Consider the following 9,190-nt stretch of genomic DNA (forward strand, 5'->3'; position numbering starts at 1 on the left):
ACCTGCGTAATTGCGCTATGCCGCACACCTACTTATAAATACGTGTCCCCTGCGGTCAAGAAACCCTTCTTCCACCTCTCCACCTCGTCAAAACCCTAGCGCCACCGCTATCTCTTGACGACGCCGGCGATGAAGAACTTAGCTACCGCGACTTCTCCGACGCCGTCCTCACGCCAGCCGCGGGCATCGTCCTCTCCGCAGCCGCCGTAGGTGTCCTCTGTCGCCAATTAGGGCACGGTGGATTGAACTGCTTAGTCTCCTCTTCATCCCATCTAGCAGTTCTTCATGTGGTAAATATAACTCTATTTTTACCAACTTTTTGATCCTCAATGATTCATCCTATTTACCAAAATTGGTTTCTATCTACACAATCTTAGATCTATTATGTCTGCATCTCATACTGCCTAGTATATTCACTTAAGCTTCATATGTAGTTAGATTCCTCACTTGTACTTGTTCACGGATTCGTACAAATCTGGAACCAACTCTCAACATATAAGTGAATGTCTTTGCAACATGAGGTCAATGTCTTCAAACTGATTTATCTTCAAAATCTTCTGAGAATGCATATGACCTCTTCCCCTTCCCTAGCATCTCTAATGCTATCACAGGTTCATGTCCGTGGGAGAATCCCTTGGTTCTCATAGTCTGCATTCGTTTGCAGAATTCTTACAGCAACACATTAACTCTCCTCAAGCTAGTTCCTGTTTGACCAGCAAGCGAAAGCCCTTGAAGCTTTTGAACATATTGAAGCCATTCAGTTTGAAGTTCATGGCTGCAGAAAAATCAGTAAGGAAGGGTGGCAGACAATGTCGAGGGGGAACATCAAAAGATTTGCCAGATGATGTCGCAGAAATCTACAAGACAGGTCTTGAAGAGGATTATAATCAGCGCAAGACCCGAATCCAATGGATTCGACGCTATTGGGCTGAACAATGGTTCAAGGACAAGTTCGTGACCCAGGGGTACGCTGAGAAAAATGCTATCAAAAGTCCTTGGGGTGATATTCTCTATCGAGGCCTTCCCCCCAGGAACAAAGCTGAAGCTATTGCACAAGAGTTCTATCCTTGTATGGTCCGTGGACCACAGCCTGAAAATGCCGATCCATCATCATTGCTCTAGTGTCGTGACGATAATCTCTTCAAGCGCAACTTCCAGTATGCAAAGGCATCGGCAAAGGAAAACAAGAAGTCATGGGATTTGGACTTCAATCCTGGTCCCTCAGCTCCCCGTGATGACGACACACATGAAGCGGAAGAAAATGAAATTGGACCCTTCACGAACCTTGATGGCCTCATCTCATACATCTTGGTACAAGGTGCCAAAGTGGATCATTCTGATAATGATGCTGATACTGGTAAAGCCCCAGCTCCTCCTCCAAGGCCGCAGAAGCCAAAGAAAATTAAGGCTTCAACATCAGCTGCACCTCCAAAAGCTTCTCGTGTGAAGCCACTGGCCACTGCACCTCCTGAAGACAGTGTGCAGTCTGAAGATCTTTCACGCATCTCCAAGAAGACGGAGAAGAAAAAGAAAATCATCAAGAGTACTGATCAGACTTTGACTCCTGCTGCCATTCTGCGTGAAGAGCACATTGATCTGTCCAGCGATGACGATCTTGCAGATGATGCTCTTGAGCAACTGATCAAGAGCAAGGAAGAAGCAGAGATCTTCAATAATTTGCCTCTCTTTGACGTGGCAATTATCCATAACTTCATTGATGAGTGGTTTGACACACCAAATCTCAGCTTTGATGACTTGCAACTTCCCATTGGCCTCAGCGTCTCCTTCAATGGCGCTATTGCTTCTGAGCTAGCTATTGCTCAGTGCATTATCAAACTGAAGTACAAGATTGACTATGAAAAGGCTCAGTTCAAGAAACATGTGGCCACGCTCAATGTGCAAGATGTCAAAAACTTCAAGATCATGTTGCACGAGCTCAAAGAAGCCTTTCACAGAAGCGTGAAGAAGCTCGAGGCTCTAGGGAGCGCATGAAGAGTCTGGCTGACAAGTGTGTGCTTTCCTACAATGAGGCTGAGAAATGCAAGGCTCTTGGTCGTCCTGGCATCAACCCCAGGATGGCTGCAAAGAAGAAGACGCTATCAACTGTCCAACCTGCACCTTTAAGGCAGGATGAACCTCACATAGTCTTCCCAAGAAGCATGACTGGCTCGAAGCCAAAGGCCATGTCAACCGCTTCAGAAGAGAAGAATACGAGGGCTGCAGAGGCTGAAGCCAGAAAACAGAAAACCTCAGAAGCCTCTGATGCTGCTCCCTCCAAGAAGAAGTGCAAAACCAAGAAGAATCGGGCTGCTCCCACAGAGCCCCTTGTTGTTGAACCTATCTCAGTGGTTCGCCCTGCATCTGCAAATCAAGAACTACGAATGATTGTTCATGAGCCTGCTTCCACAGAGGCTCATGAAGCTGAAGACATTCCAGCAGTTGATCCCATCACCGCTGAAGACATTGGTCACCATGACAATGTTGAAGATGATGAAGTTCTTCCTCAGATTGAATAGAATGTGGTATCATCGCCTATTCTCAAGAACAGCGAAATCATCAGCATTGGTCGTCCTCTGACGCCAATTGCTCAGGTTGCATCATGGGCTGATCGCCCGCAACAACAAGACTCCACCAGTACTCCCCAACAACAACCAGTCACATCATCTGTGCAAGTTGAAGAGGATGAGGACCTGCCTACTCCATATCCAAAGGCGTCGCATGTATTACAAAGGCTTCGCAAAGGACCAAGGCCTCAAGTCCCTCTTCCGAGCATTCCAGAAGGAGAAGGGCACCATCAACCTGTTGCACGTCAAGTGTTTTCAGAAGCCACTCCAACTGTGAATGTCTTCGTGTCTGAAGCCCAAGCTGCTGAAGACAATCCGGCTACATCAGCCGATGACGAACATCAAGAAGATCGTGTCCCTACTCCCCCCATTCCTGAAGAAGTTGTTCCTGAAGTGAATGTGTCTGTGCCAGACCCTCCAGCTCAACAAGTGGAGGTTGAAAATGTTGAGGCTGCCACCACTAACACGAATGAAGCCAATGACATAGTCATGGCTGAAGCTAATGTGGAGCCTGCACCAAGCAACATGCCTGAAGTCAATGCTGTAACTACTCCTGAAGCTTCTATAGTGCAGCCTGAAGCCACTATTGCTGCCACTGCTCCTGTTCCGCCACCAAGGCCCTATACAATTGAGCAAGCATACAACCATGGCGAGCTAATCACAGTAAGATGGCCCGTTCTGGTCTCTCCGCCTAATGTCTCTGGTCCTCAGTTTGATTATCACATTGAGCATAGGCCTCAGGTCCAGAAACCAAAGCCAAGACTGCCAAGGTTTCCAGGTACTGCCACATCTGTCGGGTCCTTCAATGCAAATGGCTTCAAGAGCCACAACACCTTCTTTGACAGCTCAAAGAACCCCTACACAAGGCCAAGAATATCATCTGATCATTTCTGGAGTCATCAGCAACGAAGCTATTACTCCTGTGTTCTGTATGATCAAGGGCGCATTTTCCCTCATATGCGCCTCGACACTGAAGCCATTGCTGGACTGCCATGCTTAGAAGAAGCACTTGACTGCTTTCATGATGCTGGTCTGCTCAGCTTTGTGACAGACAAAGAACATTGGAATGAAGAACTATTGCTTCAAGTCTATGCTACCCTCCACATTCGCGGCTACAACAGAGATACAAAGACATGGGTTCTCGAGTGGATGTCAGGAAAATTTCATCATGAAGCCAAAGCTCTTGACATCATTGAGCTTACAGGCCTATCCACTCCCGGAGAGCTGTATGAACCTGGTTGTCAAAACCACCGCAATGCACTGGAGAGCATCTTCCATAAGCCAGAACCAAACATGAGCCAGATGTTGAGCATGATGAAGCCATTGCCACATGACGCTGAATACCCAAAGGAGTTCTTTGTTGATGACCTTGAGTATCTGCCGCGCACCATATATCACATCATCAGGCGGACTCTATGGCCTATCAAAGGACACTCATCAGCTGCAAAACTTGAAGGAGCCATGAAGACATTGGTCTTTTACATCCTCAATGGCATCAGCTTCAATGCACAAGATCTCTTCCTCAGGCAACTGGCTGCATCTAGATCTGACCATTTCGGCCTGAAATTATATGCTCCATGGGTCATGTGCCTCATCAAGCAACATTCTGCTATCAACTATCATCCCTCTGCTCGCAATCATGTGATCTTTCTACCAGAGGTTGATATGTCAGTAGAAGCCATATACCCTGAGCCTGCCAGGAAGCCTCTTTGTCTTCAAAATGCTGAACACCAAAGCTTCACTCATCCTATGGAAGGACTCCAAGCTGTAACTCGTATCTATCCAATGGCTGGGAACACTCGTCTACCTCATCGTGTGCCAACTGAAGCTACTGAGAGCACAATTGCTCAAAGGCCTAGTAAGCGCTTTCGCGTCCTAAATGACCAAGAACTTCTTGTGGCACTACATCAGAAACAAGATAAGAATCACTTTTCGCTCAAGCGTCAGATGCAAAGCCTCTTGGTGGACGTAAATTGCATTCGAAATCTCGCCACCAAGAATGCATTTTTCACTCACAAAACTTGTCGGCGATCATGGAAGAGTTTGACCCTGCTCAGTGCTGAAGCAGATCTTCAAGATGATGGTTTCACTGAAAGATTCAAGTTTGACTCCACTCCTCCACGGAATGTTGTCCTACGAAAAACTCCATCTCTTGAAGACTCTGACTATTCTTCCTCCGCGGCAACTGTGCATGCCAATATGATTGATGATGAAGACGATGCTACTTCACCGCCCCCTACTTCTGCACGCATCAACACTGCACCAATTTCGTCTGCACCGCCAAACAACAACGACAACCCTACTGCTTCACCTACTCCTCATGAGGACGAGTAGATGCTCTATGTCTTCAAACCTTTTTGGTCATTACTGACAAAATGGGGAGAAGCATATGAGTTTGATAGTCTTCAAGCGGGTTCATATGGGCGGGTGCTTATATTATGCCTAGTGTTTAGAACTCTTGCTTTTGATACATTTCGTTCTTTGTGTTGTAACACTTAAACTCGATGGTCGTCTGCTACTCATTTGCTCTTTCATGTGCGATGATAACTTCCGCACTAACATCAATCCGCACTTAGATCATTCCGCAGACGTCCATTTTTCATTATGCATGTCATTCTCTTAGTTATATCATTTCATGCATGATGAATTATCTTCATAAGTTGAAGAGGATCTCCACAAGTACAACCTTCCATGTGCATTTGCATTCCAAAAGCAAATTACTTATATGCACATCTTCAGGGGGAGCCCTTGCCACTTACGAAGACAATACCCTATCCTTTACAATTTCACATACTTCTTTCCCGTTGAAAACTTCAACCAGTTTGTCATCAATCACCAAAAAGGGGAAGATTGTAAGTGCATCTAGTGCCGCCCCTAGTTGGTTTTGGAGTATTGACGACAAAGTTGGTTGAGGGACTAATGCGTTTGTGAGAATTGCAGGATAACGCAGGTAGTGTCCCTCATTGATTCGGTTTACCTACCGGAGATGACCCCTAAAAATGTATGAAGACATTGAAGACAATGGTGGTATGTGAAGATATTCACATTGAAGATTATGACATGAGAAGACAATGAGTGAAGACTATGGAGCGTGAAGACTGTGTCGTATCGTTGTTTCCTTTTCTTCTTTGTTGAGTCATAGGAACCACCGTACTGTTAACTGGGGTCCAAATGAACAAAGTCAGAGTGATTGAAGTGATGCTCAACCCAAATCCTATGTCTTCGAGCGAAGACAATGAGAGAAAATCTTATCCAGAGCTGGATGAGTCAGCTTTGCTTATAGCCCAAGTAAAGTTGTCGTGTGTGTTTGAAATCTGACCGTTGGAACACGTGTTAGTTCCTTAGTGACCCAGGGTCATTTCGGACATATCAGGTTGGGTTGGCTTGTGGCTATAAATAGCCCACCCCCTACACCATAAATTGGTGGCTGCTCAGAGTTAGTTTACGCCTTTTGTCGTTTTGAGAGCAACCCACCTCGAAACCTTTGAGAGAGAAATCCTTGCGATGACAAAGCCCAAATACCCAGAGCCAAAGAGTGTTAGGCATTACTGAAGTCTTTCTGTCTGTGTGACCTGAAGACTTATTACACTTGAGGACTATGTATCCTCCAGCCGGTTAGGCGTTGCATTCTGTGCATCCAAGAGTCATTATGGGTTGCCGGTAAACGAAGTCTGTGAAGGTTCGGAAGTCTACCTTGAAGACTTACCAGAGTGATTGGGCGAGGACTGTGTGTCCTTAGCTCAAGGGGAATAAGGTGAAGACGCGGTCTTCTGAGTTGAATCTCAGCCTCCCTAACCAGACGTACAGTTGTCACAGCAACTGGAACTGGTCCAACAAATCCTATGTCTTCAACAAGCAACTGGTTCTATCCCTTCCCTCCCTTTACTTTGAGTTTGTCTTCGTGAAGTCATTGCTTATTTGTCTTATCTGTTTGACTTCATTTCTTGACTACTATCGTTGATTGGCTTCATACTATCTTCCATCCCGATTGTTACTACCTAGCTGCTATTAGTCTTCGTATGTTCACATTATTGCATACTTGACTATGGCTTGCTTGTTGTAGTTTATCTTCCGCTCCATATCAATTAGGTCATTTCTATTGTTTGTCTTCGAAACTTCCACATTTTGAAGACTTTGATAGAAATCGCCTATTCACCCCCCCTCTAGTCGATAACTAGCACTTTCACTAAGCTTTCGAATTCTGAGTGGTGTGTTGTTTAGCTTGAAGGGTGGAGTAACGCTAGTACGACAGAAAGCACCTACGCAGATCGTAGTAGAGTAGATAAAAGGGGAAAACCCTAAGCATCAAGAGAAAAATCAATAAAGTGAAACTAGCTGGACCAGTGGGTGGTGCACATGCTTTTCGAAACGAATATAGGAACATTAGGTGACCAATTAAACGTTCTCTATTTTAGTGATATGAGCATCATATCAGATTCGTATTTCAACACGTAAGCTTTGGGTTGAGGTCTTGAGGAGCAGTGCTAGCACGACATGAAGCACCTACGATGATGGTAGTGAATATAAAGGGGGAAACCATAAGCCCCGTGCCATGGCGGATCTAAAGGTGCAAACTGGACAAAGCTACTTCGCAGCCAATGTTTGCTTTCAAATAGCCACTATGATTTGGTACAAGCAAGAAAAGTACAGTAAACAAATTACGATCTATTTTCTGTGTGAGATCAATAACTTAAGCACATATGGAAGAGTACCACCTCTCTTGCGATGCCGTGTAGGCCTATGCTGATATGTTAAGGGTGCTACGGGTGCGATGGCTGTCGGCGGCGGGGAAGAAGACTTTATACGGCAGACGGCCGGGTCGGGGGATATATCCTGTTGCCGTGGATGAGGCGGTCATAGGAGCGGCAACGGCAAGGTGGACGACGGCACCGATGAAGCGAGAGGAGGCGATGAAAGGATCCTGGTCCAGTGCCGTGGATGAGAGACGTCCATCTCTTGCAGTGGACGACGGGGTAGGGGTAGCGGCGCCGGCAAGGTGGAGGATGGGGTGGCGGACGGAGGAGACTGGCCGCAGTGCGGAGGTTGTCGTGCCGCCGACAGTGTATGAATGGGGAAATGGAGGGGACGGGGGGGGGGATCTCAAACTTTGGGATGCGCTTCTCTGAAATGGGGGAAAGTTACGAACTTATGCCCCGTTTAAAATTTCGGACATCGCGTCGGTTGGGGATAGGACGGTAATCTCACATCTCCTAAATATTTGCCGGTAACTATTTCGGGTGAGGAGAGGGTGTTTTGTGGCCCACGGTTGGCGCCCATGGTGTATGAACGGGGTGACAGGTAGGGCGGTTGTGTCACGTCTGATAGAAGTTACACATCTGCCCCTATTTAAAATATTAGCCTACATCGATTTTGGACAAGGAGAGTTTGTTTTGCCGCCCACCGTGCATGAATAGGGAAATGGAGGAAGAGACACATGTCTTTGGGACGAGCTTGAATCAAATGTGTTTTGCCGCCCACATTTGGCGCCCACCGTGTCTGAATGGGCTCAGAGGCCGTCGTGTCACGTCTGATTGAAGTTACTAGTGTACCCCTATCGACAGCAGCGAAATCCAGTCGATAAGGATGTAAGTGTCAGGGGTAGAAAGTAATTTCCATCTCGCAAACACTTGCTTCGGGCAGCCCACAAATTATAGTGGGTGTTTAGACGCTTCGTTCAAAACTTGGGAGAATTAGCATTCACGTTTGCCCTGGGACCTTGCAAACTAAATTCAAATCCAATTTGTATTCGATTACGAATATCGACAGATAATTATATGTTTTGTTATTTATTTCTTCAACACCACAACAAAGATTTATTCCACCTTTATATATGAATATGATTTAGAAATGCCTTGATCTTCGAATTCAGTAGGTTGGATACACTCTGATTCAAACAGTTATTTCATCCAATACAATATGCTCACACGAAAAATAGTTCACCTTACGTCAATCATACAAGTACTGAGGATTACCTCGCCTAAAAAATTCGGATCATTACAACACATGGACAACATGGAATTCCGGACAACATCGGGGGTCTTGCAACATAATCCATTCAGAGACATGACACAACATGCAAGTACAATAATCTAATGACAATTTCAACTGGTATCTAAAGAAGAACCGGGATTACCTTGGGCTTGAGATAGCAGAAACAGCAGGACCTCCTCCGTCTTCAAATGCAACATTCTTACTTCCTCCAATTCTTGGGTTGCTTGCATAATGCGTGCCGCTAATTCCGTAATTTCCAGCCTCTAGATAAAGATTACCTCATTCATGGCAGCCACACCATCTCTTTCTTCCTCTAGTAGAGCCTCAAGCACTATAATATCTGTGCTCAGACTGCTCTCCGGCGGTGTGTGCCTCTGAACTGCTACCACATGGTAACATGGATGGTGCACTGCTTCCACAAATAGATTCTGGGGTTTACAGTGTGTCCTAGTGTGAACGCCATCTTGAAAGGTTTCCGCTGGACATAAGTAAGAGATAGTTATCGTATGATCCAGGCAGTAAGCTTACATGGTAAACGACGGACGAATTATTGCCGAGCATGGCAAACTATATTTGAATGGTTTGAAGCAGCATCAGCCGAAAAGAAATTAAAATGGTAAGATGAAACTAGGGAT

The sequence above is a fragment of the Triticum aestivum genome, chromosome 4B, assembly GCF_018294505.1.
Source record: "Triticum aestivum cultivar Chinese Spring chromosome 4B, IWGSC CS RefSeq v2.1, whole genome shotgun sequence".
In the NCBI taxonomy this organism is placed as follows: Eukaryota; Viridiplantae; Streptophyta; class Magnoliopsida; order Poales; family Poaceae; genus Triticum; species Triticum aestivum.